The 20,455-nt window shown below is 43.9% G+C and overlaps 1 protein-coding gene across 1 annotated transcript in view; it reads left to right on the forward strand.

Annotated features, from left to right (window-relative positions):
• Positions 1 to 20,455, forward strand: part of tmem145 (transmembrane protein 145) — a 220,530-nt gene that overhangs the window by 74,827 nt on the left and 125,248 nt on the right. The gene's annotated exons all lie outside the window — the stretch shown is intronic.

The raw sequence follows: 20,455 nt of genomic DNA on the forward strand, positions 1-20,455 counted from the left end.
AGAAATGGTACCAGGGATGAAGGGCTCCAGTTATTGTGGAAAAACCAGAAAGGCTTTTCGCCTGAATGCATGAAGCACCCTCTGCAGGTTCGATCAGCTAGTGACGCAGGTAGAGATAAATAATTTAGATCTAATCTCCATGACAGAGACATGGTTTACAAGGTGACCACGGTGGAAGTAAACATTCCAGGGCGGACAATACTTCAAAAAAACAGGCAGAATGGCAAAGAGGAGGGGTTTCCCTGATCACAAAATATGATATAAAGACCTGAGAAAGGATCTGGTTTTAGAAGATCAGAAAGTAGAATCAATACAGGTGGAGATTAGGAACTGCAAGAGTCAGAATATGCTGGTGTGAGTAGTCTGTCCCCAACATGTTGGATAGAGCATTAAGCAAGAAATTATTGAAGCGTATTACGAAGGCAATGCAATACATTAATTATGGGGGGTATGTTTCAGACGACGACAAATCTTCCTCTTGACTGGACCAGTCAAACTGGCAAGAATGCTCTTGATGATGGGTTTGTACAATATTGTCTTAACTGTTTTCTGGAATAATACATTGTGGAGCTGACTTGCGATAAATCTATAAGTTCTAGTACTGTGCAATTAAACAGGGTTAATTGCAGTGGTACAGTAAATGATCCACTGGGAAACAGTGATCACAACACCATGGAATTCCACGTTGGGTTTGAAAGTGATGCCTTCCAATCGCAAACAAAAATCTTAAACTTAAAGCCAATTGCATAGTGAAGAGGGGAGAACTGGCTAAGGCTGATTGGGTAAATAGACATAAAAAAAGGTATAGAGGTAAATGAAGAGTGGGAAATGTTTAAAGAAACAATTCTTGTCTGCCCAATAATTACAGTCACCAAATTTGTAACTATAAACACAATTACTGTATTTAGAATAAAAACTATAATACAATATGCAGTAAATAGAACTGGTTAACTATTGTCTAATTCCTAATTCCCAGTTTAGCTGTCCCCCTTCCCCTTCCCCCTCCCCCTCCCCCCTCCCCCTCCCCCCTCCCCCTCCCCCTCCCCCCTCCCCTCCCCTCCCCCCTCCCCCTCCCCCCCCCTCCCCCTCCCCCCTCCCCTCCCCCCTCCCCTCCCCTCCCCCTCCCCCCTCCCCCCCTCCCCCCTCCCCCCTCCCCCCTCCCCCCTCCCCCCCTCCCCCCTCCCCCTCCCCCCTCCCCCCTCCCCCCTCCCCCCTCCCCCCTCCCCCCTCCCCCCTCCCCCCTCCCCCCTCCCCCCTCCCCCCTCCCCCCTCCCCCTCCCCCCTCCCCCTCCCCCTCCCCCTCCCCCTCCCCCTCTCCCCTCCCCCCTCCCCCTCTCTCTCACATGGGATGGAAAGATGTAAAAGAACATAAATAAAAGGAGATCCTTTGGGCGCGATTCTCCCAAAAGAGAACAAAGAGTGAGTGCATTTAGCCTCGTGTTTTCCGGCACTCGCAGTGCTGAGAAACACATAGCTATTCAAGGCGACTCGCATTGAATAAAGGGACTGAATGGGGAATGCGCGGCCGAGGCTGTACATAGCCCCTTCTTGTACACAGGGAAACTCCACTTGCCGGAACTCCCATTGTAGCGAGAGATCAGGACGCCATACTTAAATGCCGCCCGATCTCCAAGGCCATCGAAAAAATCCCCGACCTCCCTGCACCCCCCCGCCCCAAAAGAGCGGTTACAACTATGGGAGGATCCCTGCCCCCCCCTCTACAAAGCATCACCTGCCCCCCCCCCCAACATCCACGCTGGGCAACCTTGGCCCCATTACGCATGACAAAAAAGGCCAGCTTGGTGCCTTGGCGGTGCCAACCTGCCACCCTGGCAGTGCCAGGCTTGCACTGCAAGGGTACCTGACTGGCACTGCCAGGATACTCAGGTGGCACCAGCAGTGCCAGGGTACCCACCCTGCCCAAAGGGCATGCAGTTGGGGGCATCCGTTCCCTTGGGAGATCCCAATGAGTGCCTTTTTGCCTTGTCTCTGTATGTGGGGACCAGTCCTGAACGACACACACCCAAGGTCCCTGAGTCGAAGGGGATGAATCCCAAAGCCTCAGGCACCGCGGGATTCTGCACTTTCTGCAGATTTGCTAAAATGTGATCCCGCTGCAACGTCTCGCAAGATTGCATTGAACCTTGTGAGGAATTGCGAGCCAGGTCAATCCCAGGAGTGGGGTGACCCAGCTTTCAACAGGCATGCTGTGCCGTGGCGAGCTGCTTTTACGGTGCAGCGTGGCTGTTGGATAGAGCCCTTTAGAACATAGAACGATACAGCGCAGTACAGGCCCTTCGGCCCACGATGTTGCACCGAAACAAAAGCCATCTAACCTACACTATGCCATTATCATCCATATGCTTATCCAATAAACTTTTAAATGCCCTCAATGTTGGCGCGTTCACTACTGTTGCCGGTAGGGCATTCCACGGCCTCACCACTCGCTTAAAGAATCTACCTCTGACCTCTGTCCTATATCTATTACCCCTCAGTTTAAAGCTATGTCCCCTCGTGCCAGCCATTTCCATCCGCGGGAGAAGGCTCTCACTGTCCACCCTATCCCACCCCCTGATCATTTTGTATGCCTCTATTAAGTCTCCTCTTAACCTTCTTCTCTCCAACGAAAACAACCTCAAGTCCATCAGCCTTTCCTCATAAGATTTTCCCTCCATACCAGGCAACATCCTGGTAAATCTCCTCTGCACCCGCTCCAAAGCCTCCACGTCCTTCCTATAATGTGGTGACCAGAACTGTACGCAATACTCCAACTGCGGCCGTACCAGAGTTTTGTACAGCTGCAACATGACCTCCTGACTCCGGAACTCAATCCCTCTACCAATAAAGGCCAACACTCCATAGGCCTTCTTCACAACCCTATCAACCTGGGTGGCAACTTTCAGGGATCTATGTACATGGACACCTAGATCCCTCTGCTCATCCACACTTCCAAGAACTTTACCATTAGCCAAATATTCCGCATTCCTGTTATTCCTTCCAAAGTGAATCACCTCACACTTCTCTACATTAAACTCCATTTGCCACCTCTCAGCCCAGCTCTGCAGCTTATCTATGTCCCTCTGTAACCTGCTACATCCTTCCTCACTGTCGACAACACCACCGACTTTAGTGTCGTCTGCAAATTTACTCACCCACCCTTCTGCGCCTTCCTCTAGGTCATTGATAAAAATGACAAACAGCAACGGCCCCAGAACTGATCCTTGTGGTACGCCACTTGTAACTGAACTCCATTCTGAACATTTCCCATCAACCACCACCCTCTGTCTTCTTTCAGCTAGCCAATTTCTGATCCACATCTCTAAATCACCCTCAATCCCCAGCCTCCGTATTTTCTGCAATAGCCTACCGTGGGGAACCTTATCAAACGCTTTACTGAAATCCATATACACCACATCAACTGCTCTACCCTCGTCTACCTGTTCAGTCACCTTCTCAAAGAACTCGATAAGGTTTGTGAGGCATGACCTACCCTTTACAAAGCCATGCTGACTATCCCTGATCATATTATTCCTATCTAGATGATTATAAATCTTGTCTCTTATAATCCCCTCCAAGACTTTACCCACTACAGATGTGAGGCTCACCGGTCTATAGTTGCCGGGGTTGTCTCTGCTCCCCTTTTTGAACAAAGGGGCCACATTTGCTATCCTCCAGTCCTCTGGCACTATTCCTGTAGCCAATGATGACATAAAAATCAAAGCCAAAGGTCCAGCAATCTCTTCCCTGGCCTCCCAGAGAATCCTAGGATAAATCCCATCAGGACCCGGGGACTTATCTATTTTCAGCCTGTCCAGAATTGCCAACACCTCTTCCCTACATACCTCAATGCCATCTATTCTAATAGCCTGGGTCTCAGCATTCTCCTCCACAACATTATCTTTTTCCTGAGTGAATACTGACGAAAAATATTCATTTAGTATCTCGCCTATCTCTTCAGACTCCACACACAACTTCCCATCCCTGTCCTTGACTGGTCCTACTCTTACCCTAGTCATTCGCTTATTCCTGACATACCTATAGAAAGCTTTTGGGTTTTCCTTGATCCTACCTGCCAAATACTTCTCATGTCCCCTCCTTGCTCGTCTTAGCTCTCTCTTTAGATCCTTCCTCGCTACCTTGTAACTATCCATCGCCCCAACTGAAACTTCACACCTCATCTTCACATAGGCCTCCTTCTTCTTCTTAACAAGAGATTCCACTTCTTTGGTAAACCACAGTTCCCTCGCTCTGAGCCTTCCTCCCTGCCTGACCGGTACGTACTTATCAAGAACACGCAGTAGCTGATCCTTGAACAAGCTCCACTTATCCAGTGTGCCCAACACTTGCAGTCTACTTCTCCAACCTATCCCCCCCAAGTCACGTCTAATGGCATCATAATTGCCCTTCCCCCAGCTATAACTCTTGCCCTGCTGTGTATACTTATCCCTTTCCATCACTAGCGTAAACGTCACCGAATTGTGGTCACTGTCCCCAAAGTGCTCTCCGACCTCCAAATCCAACACCTGGCCAGGTTCATTACCCAAAACCAAATCCAACATGGCCTCGCCTCTTGTTGGCCTGTCAACATATTGTGTCAGGAAACCCTCCTGCACACACTGTACAAAAAACAACCCATCTAATGTACTCAAACTATATCTTTTCCAGTCAATATTTGGAAAGTTAAAGTCTCCCATAATAACTACCCTGTTACTTTCGCTCTTATCTAGGATCATCCTCGCCATCCTTTCCTCTACATCCCTAGAACTATTTGGAGGCCTATAGAAAACTCCCAACAGGGTGACCTCTCCTTTCCTGTTTCTAACCTCAGCCCATACTACCTCAGAAGATGAGTCCCCATCTCGCATCCTCTCCACCACCGTAATACTGCTCTTGACTAGCAGCGCCACATCTCCCCCTCTTTTGCCTCCTTCTCTGAACTTACTAAAACACCTAAACCCCGGAACCTGCAACATCCATTCCTGTCCCTGGTCTATCCATGTCTCCGAAATGGCCACAACATCGAAGTCCCAGGTACCAACCCATGCTGCCAGTTCCCCTACCTTATTTCGTATACTCCTGGCATTGAAGTAGACACACTTCAAACCACCTACCTGCACACTGGCCCCCTCCTGCGACGTCAAATCTGTGCTCCTGACCTCTATACTCTCATTCTCCCGTACCCTAAAACTACAATCCAGGTTCCCATGCCCCTGCTGCATTAGTTTAAACCCCCCCCCAGAGAGCACTAACAAATCTCTCCCCCAGGATATTTGTGCCCCTCAGGTTCAGATGTAGACCATCCTGTCGTAGAGGTCCCACCTTCCCCAGAAGGAGCCCCAGTTATCCAGAAATCTGAATCCCTCCCGCCTGCACCATCCCTGTAGCCACGTGTTTAATTGCTCTCTCTCCCTATTCCTCATCTCATTATCACGTGGCACGGGCAACAACCCAGAGATAACAACTCTGTTTGTTCTAGTTCTGAGCTTCCATCCTAGCTCCCTGAAAGCCTGCCTGACATCCTTGTCCCCTTTCCTACCTATGTCGTTAGTGCCAATGTGGACCACGACTTGGGGCTGCTCCCCCTCCCCCTTAAGGACCCGGAAAACACGATCCGAGACATCACGTACCCTTGCACCTGGGAGGCAACATACCAAACGTGAGTCTCTCACGCTCCCACAAAATCTCCTATCTGTGCCCCTGACTATCGAGTCCCCAATTACTAATGCTCTGCTCCTCTCCCCCCTTCCCTTCTGAGCAACAGGGACAGACTCCGTGCCAGAGGCCCGTACCCCATGGCTTACCCCTGCTAAGTCGTTCCCCCCCCACAAGTATCCAAAGCGGTATACTTGTTTCTCAGGGGAACGAGCGCAGGGGATCCCTGCACTGACTGCTTCTTCCCAGTCCCTCTTACAGTTACCCACCTATCTCCAATCTTTGGTGTAACTAATTCCCTGAAGCTGCTATCTATGACCCCCTCTACCTCCCGAATGATCCGAAGTTCTTCCAACTCCAGCTCCAGTTCCCTAACTCGGTCTTGGAGGAGCTGGAGATGACAGCACTTCCTGCAGGTAAAATCAGCAGGGACACTAACGGCATCCCTCACCTCAAACATCCTGCAGGAGGAACATTGCACTCCCTTCCCTGCCATCCCTCTAACTTTCAACCAAGATCTGGCTAACAACTAAATTTAAAAAAAAAAATAATAATAATAATCATACAATATGGTACTTACCTCACACCAATGGGTTTTATTATTAGGTTAGAGGAGGAGGGCGGGTGGGAGACACTACACGTGTAGTGTCTCGGGTTTCCTCTCCACCAGAATTTATTGGTGAGGGACTTCCCAGAAGTCCGCGGGTCGAACTTCCTGTTCCCGCCTTAAAAAATTAAAAAACAATACAACAGCAGCAAAGAGGAACAGAAACGGGACCAGGTAAGTGTTTACTTAAATACACACCCAGCAGCAGCCTCCGCACTCCGCTCCCGCTGAAACTCCAAGAGATGCTCCTGTAAGGTAAGTTACTTTAAACTTCAATACTCACCCAGCAGCAGCCCCCGCACTCCGCTCCCGCTGAAACTCCCAGAGATGCTCCTGTAAGGTAAGTTACTTTAAACTTCAATACTCACCCAGCAGCAGCCCCCGCACTCCACTCCCGCTGAAACTCCAAGAGATGCTCCTGTAAGGTAAGTTACTTTAAACTTCAATACTCACCCAGCAGCAGCCTCCGCACTCCACTCCCGCTGAAACTCCAAGAGATGCTCCTGTAAGGTAAGTTACTTTAAACTTCAATACTCACCCAGCAGCAGCCCCCGCACTCCGCTCCCGCTGAAACTCCCAGAGATGCTCCTGTAAGGTAAGTTACTTTAAACTTCAATACTCACCCAGCAGCAGCCTCCGCACTCCACTCCCGCTGAAACTCCAAGAGATGCTCCTGTAAGGTAAGTTACTTTAAACTTCAATACTCACCCAGCAGCAGCCCCCGCACTCCACTCCCGCTGAAACTCCAAGAGATGCTCCTGTAAGGTAAGTTACTTTAAACTTCAATACTCACCCAGCAGCAGCCCCCGCACTCCGCTCCCGCTGAAACTCCTTTGTTTCAGATGGTGGTTTTTAGTCCACCTTCACAGCAATCTTGCAGGTTAAAGTCTCTGTTGCTGCCTATAAGAGTCTTCTCTGTAGAATCATTCATTCAGGTCTTTGTAGTTTCAGAAATATTGCAGCCACTGTCTTTCTAGAGGGAGAAAGCAAATCCTGGACTTGGTTTGCAGTCTATAATGGTTTTCTGCAAGTTCAGAAATACAGCCTTTTTGGAGAAAGAGAGAGAGAAAGTTCTTATGTTTCTGTTGCCAGGAGTCAAAACTGAAACTCCCTGGGACTCTGAAAAGCATTCCACTGGTGTAGAATCCAAGTTCCGCTTGTTACCGGGCAGAGTCCCAACCCAGCTCTCCTTCTGGTGCCAAGTCTGCAGCTCCTGTTCAATCCAGTACAGACTAGAAACTTCTGAATACGGCTGCTTGCCTTAAAGAAACATGTCCATTAATCCTGCTTGTTTTATAGACACATGTCCATTCGTCCTGCTTGATTTACAGATACGTCCATTAATCCTGCTTGTTTTATAGACACATGTCCATTTGTCCTGCTTGATTTACAGATACGTCCATTAATCCTGCTTGAGGTACAGACAAATGTCCATTATTGCTGCTTGATTTACAGATACGTCCATTAATCCTGCTTGATTTACAGACACATGTCCATTAATCCAGCTTGATTTACAGACAAATGTCCATTCATCCTGCTTGATTTACAGACACGTGTCCATTAATCCTGCTTGATTTACAGATACGTCCATTAATCCTGCTTGATTTACAGACAAATGTCCATTAATCCTGCTTGATTTACAGATACGTCCATTAATCCTGCTTGATTTACAGACAAATGTCCATTAATCCTGCTTGATTTACAGACACATGTCCATTCATCCTGCTTGATTTACAGACACGTGCCCATTCATCCTGCTTGATTTACAGATACGTCCATTCATCCTGCTTGATTTACAGACAAATGTCCATTAATCCTGCTTGATTTACAGACACATGTCCATTCATCCTGCTTGATTTACAGACACGTGCCCATTAATCCTGCTTGAGTCACAGACACGTGTCCATTCATCCTGCTTGATTTACAGACACGAGTCCATTAATCCTTCTTGATTTACAGACACATGTCCATTAATCCAGCTTGATTTACAGACACATGTCCATTCATCCTGCTTGATTTACAGACACGAGTCCATTAATCCTTCTTAATTTACAGACACATGTCCATTAATCCAGCTTGATTTACAGACACATGTCCATTCATCCTGCTTGATTTACAGACACGAGTCCATTAATCCTTCTTGATTTACAGACACGTGTCCATTAATCCTGCTTGATTTACAGACACATGTCCATTCATCCTGCTTGATTTACAGACACGTGTCCATTCATCCTGCTTGATTTACAGACAAATGTCCATTCATCCTGCTTGATTTACAGACACATGTCCATTAATCCTGCTTGATTTACAGACAAATGTCCATTCATCCTGCTTGATTTACAGACACATGTCCATTCATCCTGCTTGATTTACAGACAAATGTCCATTCATCCTGCTTGATTTACAGACAAACGTCCATTCATCCTGCTTGATTTACAGACAAATGTCCATTCATCCTGCTTGATTTACAGACAAATGTCCATTCATCCTGCTTGATTTTCAGACACTTGTCCATTCATCCTGCTTGATTTACAGACACGTGTCCATTAATCCTGCTTGATTTACAGACACGTGTCCATTCATCCTGCTTGATTTACAGACAAATGTCCATTCATCCTGCTTGATTTACAGACAAATGTCCATTCATTCTGCTTGATTTACAGACACGTGTCCATTCATCCTGCTTGATTTACAGACACGTGTCCATTCATCCTGCTTGATTTACAGACACATGTCCATTCATCCTGCTTGATTTACAGACACGTGTCCATTAATCCTGCTTGATTTACAGACACGTGTCCATTCATCCTGCTTGATTTACAGACACGTGTCCATTCATCCTGCTTGATTTACAGACACATGCCCATTCATCCTGCTTGATTTACAGACACGTGTCCATTCATCCTGCTTGATTTACAGACAAATGTCCATTCATCCTGCTTGATTTACAGACAAATGTCCATTCATTCTGCTTGATTTACAGACACATGTCCATTCATCCTGCTTGATTTACAGACAAATGTCCATTCATCCTGCTTGATTTACAGACACGTGTCCATTCATCCTGCTTGATTTACAGACACGTGTCCATTCATCCTGCTTGATTTACAGACACGTGTCCATTAATCCTGCTTGATTTACAGACACATGTCCATTCATCCTGCTTGATTTACAGACACATGTCCATTAATCCTGCTTGATTTACAGACAAATGTCCATTCATCCTGCTTGATTTACAGACAAACGTCCATTCATCCTGCTTGATTTACAGACAAATGTCCATTCATCCTGCTTGATTTACAGACACGTGTCCATTCATCCTGCTTGATTTACAGACACATGTCCATTCATCCTGCTTGATTTACAGACAAATGTCCATTCATCCTGCTTGATTTACAGACACATGTCCATTCATCCTGCTTGATTTACAGACAAATGTCCATTCATCCTGCTTGATTTACAGACAAATGTCCATTCATCCTGCTTGATTTACAGACAAATGTCCATTCATCCTGCTTGATTTACAGACACGTGTCCATTAATCCTGCTTGATTTACAGACACGTGTCCATTCATCCTGCTTGATTTACAGACAAATGTCCATTCATCCTGCTTGATTTACAGACACGTGTCCATTAATCCTGCTTGATTTACAGACACGTGTCCATTAATCCTGCTTGATTTACAGACACGTGTCCATTCATCCTGCTTGATTTACAGACAAATGTCCATTCATCCTGCTTGATTTACAGACAAATGTCCATTCATTCTGCTTGATTTACAGACACATGTCCATTCATCCTGCTTGATTTACAGACACGTGTCCATTCATCCTGCTTGATTTACAGACACATGTCCATTAATCCTGCTTGATTTACAGACACGTGTCCATTCATCCTGCTTGATTTACAGACAAATGTCCATTCATCCTGCTTGATTTACAGACAAATGTCCATTCATTCTGCTTGATTTACAGACACATGTCCATTCATCCTGCTTGATTTACAGACACGTGTCCATTCATCCTGCTTGATTTACAGACACATGTCCATTAATCCTGCTTGATTTACAGACACATGTCCATTCATCCTGCTTGATTTACAGACACGTGTCCATTCATCCTGCTTGATTTACAGACACGTGTCCATTAATCCTGCTTGATTTACAGACACATGTCCATTCATCCTGCTTGATTTACAGACACATGTCCATTAATCCTGCTTGATTTACAGACAAATGTCCATTCATTCTGCTTGATTTACAGACACATGTCCATTCATCCTGCTTGATTTACAGACATGTGTCCATTAATCCTGCTTGATTTACAGACAAATATCCATTAATCCTGCTTGATTTACAGACACATGTCCATTAATCGTGCTTGATTTACAGACACGTGTCCATTAATCCAGCTTGATTTACAGGCACATGTCCATTAATCGTGCTTGATTTACAGACACGGGTCCATTCATCCTGCTTGATTTACAGGCACATGTCCATTAATCGTGCTTGATTTACAGACACATGTCCATTCATCCTGCTTGATTTACAGACACATGTCCATTCATCCTGCTTGATTTAGAGACACGTGTCCATTAATCCTGCTTGATTTACAGACACGTGTCCATTCATCCTGCTTGATTTACAGACACGTGTCCATTCATCCTGCTTGATTTACAGACACGTGTCCATTCATCCTGCTTGATTTACAGACAAATGTCCATTCATCCTGCTTGATTTACAGACACATGTCCATTCATCCAGCTTGATTTACAGACACATGTCCATTCATTCTGCTTGATTTACAGATACATGTCCATTCATCCTGTTTGATTTACAGACACATGTCCATTCATCCTGCTTGATTTACAGACACGTCCATTAAACCTGCTAGATTTACAGACACGTGTCCATTAATCCAGCTTGATTTACAGACAAATGTCCATTCATCCTGTTTGATTTACAGACACATGTCCATTCATCCTGCTTGATTTACAGACACATGTCCATTAATCCTGCTTGATTTACAGACACACGTCCAATTATCCTGCTTGATTTACAGATACATATCCATTAATCCTGCTTGATTTACAGACATGTCCTTTAATCCTGCTTGATTTACAGACACGTGTCCATTAATCCTGCTTGATTTACAGACATGTCCTTTAATCCTGCTTGATTTACAGACACATGTCTATTAATCCAGCTTGATTTACAGACACATGTCCATTCATCCTGCTTGATTTACAGACACATGTCCATTCATCCTGCTTGATTTACAGACAAATGTCCATTCATCCTGCTTGATTTACAGACACATGTCCATTAATCCTGCTTGATTTACAGACACACGTCCAATTATCCTGCTTGATTTACAGACACATATCCATTAATCCTGCTTGATTTACAGACACATATCCATTAATCCTGCTTGATTTACAGACATGTCCATTAATCCTGCTTGATTTACAGACACATGTCTATTAATCCAGCTTGATTTACAGACACATGTCCATTAATCCTGCTTGATTTACGGACACGTCCATTAATCCTGCTTGATTTACAGTCACGTGTCCATTAATCCTGCTTGATTTACGGACACGTCCATTAATCCTGCTTGATTTACAGTCACGTGTCCATTAATCCTGCTTGATTTACAGACACGTCCATTAATCCTGCTTGATTTACAGTCACGTGTCCATTAATCCTGCTTGATTTACGGACACGTCCATTAATCCTGCTTGATTTACAGTCACGTGTCCATTAATCCTGCTTGATTTACAGACACGTGTCCATTAATACTGCTTGATTTTCAGACACGTGTCCATTCATCCTGCTTGATTTACAGACACGTGTCCATTCACCCTGCTTGATTTACAGACACGTGTCCATTAATCCTGCTTGATTTTCAGACACTTGTCCATTCATCCTGCTTGATTTACAGACACGTGTCCATTAATCCTGCTTGATTTACAGACAAATGTCCATTAATCCTGCTTGATTTACAGACACATGTCCATTCATCCTGCTTGATTTTCAGACACGTGTCCATTAATCCTGCTTGATTTACAGACACACGTCCAATTATCCTGCTTGATTTACAGACACATATCCATTAATCCTGCTTGATTTACAGACATGTCCATTAATCCTGCTTGATTTACAGACACATGTCTATTAATCCAGCTTGATTTACAGACACATGTCCATTAATCCTGCTTGATTTACGGACACGTCCATTAATCCTGCTTGATTTACAGTCACGTGTCCATTAATCCTGCTTGATTTACAGACACGTGTCCATTAATACTGCTTGATTTTCAGACACGTGTCCATTCATCCTGCTTGATTTACAGACACGTGTCCATTCACCCTGCTTGATTTACAGACACGTGTCCATTAATCCTGCTTGATTTTCAGACACTTGTCCATTCATCCTGCTTGATTTACAGACAAATGTCCATTCATCCTGCTTGATTTACAGACACGTGTCCATTCATCCTGCTTGATTTACAGACACGTGTCCATTCATCCTGCTTGATTTACAGACACGTGTCCATTAATCCTGCTTGATTTACAGACACATGTCCATTCATCCTGCTTGATTTACAGACACATGTCCATTAATCCTGCTTGATTTACAGACAAATGTCCATTCATCCTGCTTGATTTACAGACAAACGTCCATTCATCCTGCTTGATTTACAGACAAATGTCCATTCATCCTGCTTGATTTACAGACACGTGTCCATTCATCCTGCTTGATTTACAGACACATGTCCATTCATCCTGCTTGATTTACAGACAAATGTCCATTCATCCTGCTTGATTTACAGACACATGTCCATTCATCCTGCTTGATTTACAGACAAATGTCCATTCATCCTGCTTGATTTACAGACAAATGTCCATTCATCCTGCTTGATTTACAGACACGTGTCCATTAATCCTGCTTGATTTACAGACACGTGTCCATTAATCCTGCTTGATTTACAGACACGTGTCCATTCATCCTGCTTGATTTACAGACAAATGTCCATTCATCCTGCTTGATTTACAGACACGTGTCCATTAATCCTGCTTGATTTACAGACACGTGTCCATTAATCCTGCTTGATTTACAGACACGTGTCCATTCATCCTGCTTGATTTACAGACAAATGTCCATTCATCCTGCTTGATTTACAGACAAATGTCCATTAATCCTGCTTGATTTACGGACACGTCCATTAATCCTGCTTGATTTACAGTCACGTGTCCATTAATCCTGCTTGATTTACAGACACGTCCATTAATCCTGCTTGATTTACAGTCACGTGTCCATTAATCCTGCTTGATTTACGGACACGTCCATTAATCCTGCTTGATTTACAGTCACGTGTCCATTAATCCTGCTTGATTTACAGACACGTGTCCATTAATACTGCTTGATTTTCAGACACGTGTCCATTCATCCTGCTTGATTTACAGACACGTGTCCATTCACCCTGCTTGATTTACAGACACGTGTCCATTAATCCTGCTTGATTTTCAGACACTTGTCCATTCATCCTGCTTGATTTACAGACACGTGTCCATTAATCCTGCTTGATTTACAGACAAATGTCCATTAATCCTGCTTGATTTACAGACACATGTCCATTCATCCTGCTTGATTTTCAGACACGTGTCCATTAATCCTGCTTGATTTACAGACACACGTCCAATTATCCTGCTTGATTTACAGACACATATCCATTAATCCTGCTTGATTTACAGACATGTCCATTAATCCTGCTTGATTTACAGACACATGTCTATTAATCCAGCTTGATTTACAGACACATGTCCATTAATCCTGCTTGATTTACGGACACGTCCATTAATCCTGCTTGATTTACAGTCACGTGTCCATTAATCCTGCTTGATTTACAGACACGTGTCCATTAATACTGCTTGATTTTCAGACACGTGTCCATTCATCCTGCTTGATTTACAGACACGTGTCCATTCACCCTGCTTGATTTACAGACACGTGTCCATTAATCCTGCTTGATTTTCAGACACTTGTCCATTCATCCTGCTTGATTTACAGACAAATGTCCATTCATCCTGCTTGATTTACAGACACGTGTCCATTCATCCTGCTTGATTTACAGACACGTGTCCATTCATCCTGCTTGATTTACAGACACGTGTCCATTAATCCTGCTTGATTTACAGACACATGTCCATTCATCCTGCTTGATTTACAGACACATGTCCATTAATCCTGCTTGATTTACAGACAAATGTCCATTCATCCTGCTTGATTTACAGACAAACGTCCATTCATCCTGCTTGATTTACAGACAAATGTCCATTCATCCTGCTTGATTTACAGACACGTGTCCATTCATCCTGCTTGATTTACAGACACATGTCCATTCATCCTGCTTGATTTACAGACAAATGTCCATTCATCCTGCTTGATTTACAGACACATGTCCATTCATCCTGCTTGATTTACAGACAAATGTCCATTCATCCTGCTTGATTTACAGACAAATGTCCATTCATCCTGCTTGATTTACAGACACGTGTCCATTAATCCTGCTTGATTTACAGACACGTGTCCATTAATCCTGCTTGATTTACAGACACGTGTCCATTCATCCTGCTTGATTTACAGACAAATGTCCATTCATCCTGCTTGATTTACAGACACGTGTCCATTAATCCTGCTTGATTTACAGACACGTGTCCATTAATCCTGCTTGATTTACAGACACGTGTCCATTCATCCTGCTTGATTTACAGACAAATGTCCATTCATCCTGCTTGATTTACAGACAAATGTCCATTCATTCTGCTTGATTTACAGACACATGTCCATTCATCCTGCTTGATTTACAGACACGTGTCCATTCATCCTGCTTGATTTACAGACACATGTCCATTAATCCTGCTTGATTTACAGACACGTGTCCATTCATCCTGCTTGATTTACAGACAAATGTCCATTCATCCTGCTTGATTTACAGACAAATGTCCATTCATTCTGCTTGATTTACAGACACATGTCCATTCATCCTGCTTGATTTACAGACACGTGTCCATTCATCCTGCTTGATTTACAGACACATGTCCATTAATCCTGCTTGATTTACAGACACATGTCCATTCATCCTGCTTGATTTACAGACACGTGTCCATTCATCCTGCTTGATTTACAGACACGTGTCCATTAATCCTGCTTGATTTACAGACACATGTCCATTCATCCTGCTTGATTTACAGACACATGTCCATTAATCCTGCTTGATTTACAGACAAATGTCCATTCATTCTGCTTGATTTACAGACACATGTCCATTCATCCTGCTTGATTTACAGACATGTGTCCATTAATCCTGCTTGATTTACAGACAAATATCCATTAATCCTGCTTGATTTACAGACACATGTCCATTAATCGTGCTTGATTTACAGACACGTGTCCATTAATCCAGCTTGATTTACAGGCACATGTCCATTAATCGTGCTTGATTTACAGACACGGGTCCATTCATCCTGCTTGATTTACAGGCACATGTCCATTAATCGTGCTTGATTTACAGACACATGTCCATTCATCCTGCTTGATTTACAGACACATGTCCATTCATCCTGCTTGATTTAGAGACACGTGTCCATTAATCCTGCTTGATTTACAGACACGTGTCCATTCATCCTGCTTGATTTACAGACACGTGTCCATTCATCCTGCTTGATTTACAGACACGTGTCCATTCATCCTGCTTGATTTACAGACAAATGTCCATTCATCTTGCTTGATTTACAGACACATGTCCATTCATCCAGCTTGATTTACAGACACATGTCCATTCATTCTGCTTGATTTACAGATACATGTCCATTCATCCTGTTTGATTTACAGACACATGTCCATTCATCCTGCTTGATTTACAGACACATGTCCATTAATCCTGCTTGATTTACAGACACGTCCATTAAACCTGCTAGATTTACAGACACGTGTCCATTAATCCAGCTTGATTTACAGACAAATGTCCATTCATCCTGTTTGATTTACAGACACATGTCCATTCATCCTGCTTGATTTACAGACACATGTCCATTAATCCTGCTTGATTTACAGACACACGTCCAATTATCCTGCTTGATTTACAGACACATATCCATTAATCCTGCTTGATTTACAGACATGTCCTTTAATCCTGCTTGATTTACAGACACATGTCTATTAATCCAGCTTGATTTACAGACACATGTCCATTCATCCTGCTTGATTTACAGACACATGTCCATTCATCCTGCTTGATTTACAGACAAATGTCCATTCATCCTGCTTGATTTACAGACACATGTCCATTAATCCTGCTTGATTTACAGACACACGTCCAATTATCCTGCTTGATTTACAGACACATATCCATTAATCCTGCTTGATTTACAGACATGTCCATTAATCCTGCTTGATTTACAGACACATGTCTATTAATCCAGCTTGATTTACAGACACATGTCCATTAATCCTGCTTGATTTACGGACACGTCCATTAATCCTGCTTGATTTACAGTCACGTGTCCATTAATCCTGCTTGATTTACGGACACGTCCATTAGTCCTGCTTGATTTACAGTCACGTGTCCATTAATCCTGCTTGATTTACAGACACGTCCATTAATCCTGCTTGATTTACAGTCACGTGTCCATTAATCCTGCTTGATTTACGGACACGTCCATTAATCCTGCTTGATTTACAGTCACGTGTCCATTAATCCTGCTTGATTTACAGACACGTGTCCATTAATACTGCTTGATTTTCAGACACGTGTCCATTCATCCTGCTTGATTTACAGACACGTGTCCATTCACCCTGCTTGATTTACAGACACGTGTCCATTAATCCTGCTTGATTTTCAGACACTTGTCCATTCATCCTGCTTGATTTACAGACACGTGTCCATTAATCCTGCTTGATTTACAGACAAATGTCCATTAATCCTGCTTGATTTACAGACACATGTCCATTCATCCTGCTTGATTTTCAGACACGTGTCCATTAATCCTGCTTGATTTACAGACACACGTCCAATTATCCTGCTTGATTTACAGACACATATCCATTAATCCTGCTTGATTTACAGACATGTCCATTAATCCTGCTTGATTTACAGACACATGTCTATTAATCCAGCTTGATTTACAGACACATGTCCATTAATCCTGCTTGATTTACGGACACGTCCATTAATCCTGCTTGATTTACAGTCACGTGTCCATTAATCCTGCTTGATTTACAGACACGTGTCCATTAATACTGCTTGATTTTCAGACACGTGTCCATTCATCCTGCTTGATTTACAGACACGTGTCCATTCACCCTGCTTGATTTACAGACACGTGTCCATTAATCCTGCTTGATTTTCAGACACTTGTCCATTCATCCTGCTTGATTTACAGACACGTGTCCATTAATCCTGCTTGATTTACAGACACGTGTCCATTAATCCTGCTTGATTTACAGACAAATGTCCATTAATCCTGCTTGATTTACAGACACATGTCCATTCATCCTGCTTGATTTACAGACACATGTCCGATCATCCTGCTTGATTTACAGACACATATCCATTAATCCTACTTGATTTACAGACAAATGTCCATTAATCCTGCTTGATTTAGAGACACATGTCCATTCATCCTGCTTGATTTACAGACACATGTCCATTCATCCTGCTTGATTTACAGACACGTGTCCATTCATCCTGCTTGATTTTCAGACACGTGTCCATTAATCCTGCTTGATTTAAAGACACAGGTCCATTAATCATCAATTGATCAAAAAATTGTAACGACAAAATAAAAGAAAGGCAGAATAAGGAAATACATAGGGAATCAACAGGGAAGACCCTTACAGTATAGGTGTCCTCCGAGTGCTCCGGTTGCCTCCCGAAGCCCAAAGATGAGCAGGTTAGGTTTGGTTACAGAGATAGGGAGGGGGCTCTTTCAGAGAGTAGGTGCAGACTCGATGGGTCGAATGACTGCTTTCTGTACTGTAAGGATTCTATGGATTAGAAGCAGAGAACGGAGAAATTATCATGGGGAATGAGGAGAGGCATTGAACAAATGGTTTATGTCCGTCCTCACAGCGGAAGACACAGTTTACATTCCAGAAATAGAGGCATTCCTGGGAGATAAAATGAGTGAGGAAATTAAGGAAGTTAATACCAGCAGAGAAAAAGTTCTGGAAAAACTAAAAGGGACTAAATCTGATGGCCTACATCCCAGGGTTCGAAAAGGGAGAGCTGCAGAGATAGTGGATGCCCTGGCTGTGATTTATCCAAAATTCTTTAGATTTTGAAATATTCCCAGCAGATTGGAATTGAGCAAATCTGACACCTGTATTCAATAAAGTGCAATGAGGGGGGTAGGGGCAGAAGATGGGGGACCACAGGCCACTTGGCCTGACATGAGCCAACGGGAATCTACTGGGATCTCCTGTTAAGGTAATCTTAACAGTGCACCTATAAAGGCAGTTTGATCAGACAAAGTCAACGTGGTTTTCTGAAAGAGAAAGTGTTTGACAAACCTATTGGTGCTTTTCAGGGATGTAACTAGTAGGGTAGTTAAAGGGGATCCCGTTGATGTTGTGCAGTTGGATTTCAAGAAGGCTTTTGATAAGGTGCCGGACAAAAGGTTAATGGGCAAGATGAGGGCTCATGGAGTTTGGAGTAATATATTGGCACGGATAGAGGATTGGTTAAACAGCAGGAGCGAAAAGCAATGCATAAATGGGGCAGTCCCAAGTTGGCAGGCAGCAAATAGTGGAGTGCCACGGGATCAGTGCTGGGGCCTCAGCTAACTACAATCGATATTACGGATTGAGACAAAAAGACAGCGTTTGCTGATTTTTACAAAACTAGGTGGGAGGTTAAGCTATGGGGAGGATACTCGAGGCAGCAGAGAGATACAGATAGATTAAGTGAGTGGGCAACAAGATATCAGCTGGAGTATAATGTGGTTAAGCGTGAAGTTGCTCACAATTGAAGAGCAGAATATCTCTGTACATGTGCGAAACCTATAAGGGTTGATGTTCCGAGAGACTTGGGTGTGTGCTTGTACAAGGAATGCAGAAAGTTAACACCCAGGTACAGCCAGCAACGATGAAGGTAAATGGCATATTGGCCGTTACTGTAAGGTGATTGGAGTACAGCAATAAAGAGATATTGCTACAGCTGTACAGGGTTTGGTGAGACCACATCTGGAATACTGTGTGCGGTTTCGACATCCCTAACCAAGGAAGGACAAACCTGTCTTGGCAGCGAATGTTCACTAAATTGATTTGAGATGAGGGGATGTCCTGGTGAGAGTCGAGTAAAATGGCATTTATATTCTCTCCTGGAGGTTAGAGGTGATCTTATTGAACACTAGATTCTGAAGAGGCACGAGAGGGTGGACACTGAGATTGTTTCTGCTGGTCATGGAATCTCAAACACGAGGGACAAGGTCTCGGAGTAAGGGGGGCGATCATTTAAGACTGAGGATGAGGAGACATTTCTTCACTAGAAGGGTTGTGACTCTATCCCAAAGGGATGTGGATGATCATTGCAGTGTAAATGTTAAGCCTACTTGTGACACTAATAAAGATTATTGTTATATATTTAAGGTTGGGGTGGACAGCTCTCTGGCTTCCCTGGAATGAGGAGATATGGGGAACGGGCAGCAAAAATGGAGCTCTACCCCAAGATCAGCCATGATCGTGTTGAATATCAGAGAAAGTTTGATGGGCCGAATGGTCTGCTCCTCCTATCTCTTGTATTCTTGTAAACTGGGATTGTTCTCCTTAGAGCAGAGAAGGTCCGGGGGGAGAGATTTAACCGAGACGTTCAAAATCATGGAAGGAGGTTGGATTGAGTCAACAAGGAGAAAGTGTTAACGAGAGGAGAGGGCTGGAGATGAGAAGTGTTAAGTGTTGCTATGCAGCGGGTTGTTGTGATCTGGAAGGCACTGCCTGAAAGGGCGGTGGAAGCAGATTCAATAGGAACTTTCAAAAAGGGGTAATAGGACAAGTACTTACATTTCAGGGCAATCGGGATAGGACAGAGGCCCGAGTCGAAGGTGGCATAGAATCTCTACAGTGCAGAAGGAGGCCATTCAGCCCATCGAGTCTGCACCGACAATTGGAAAGAGAACTCTCTCTATCCCCTAT

Source organism: Scyliorhinus torazame, chromosome 12 (genome assembly GCF_047496885.1).
Source record: "Scyliorhinus torazame isolate Kashiwa2021f chromosome 12, sScyTor2.1, whole genome shotgun sequence".
Classification (NCBI taxonomy): domain Eukaryota; kingdom Metazoa; phylum Chordata; class Chondrichthyes; order Carcharhiniformes; family Scyliorhinidae; genus Scyliorhinus; species Scyliorhinus torazame.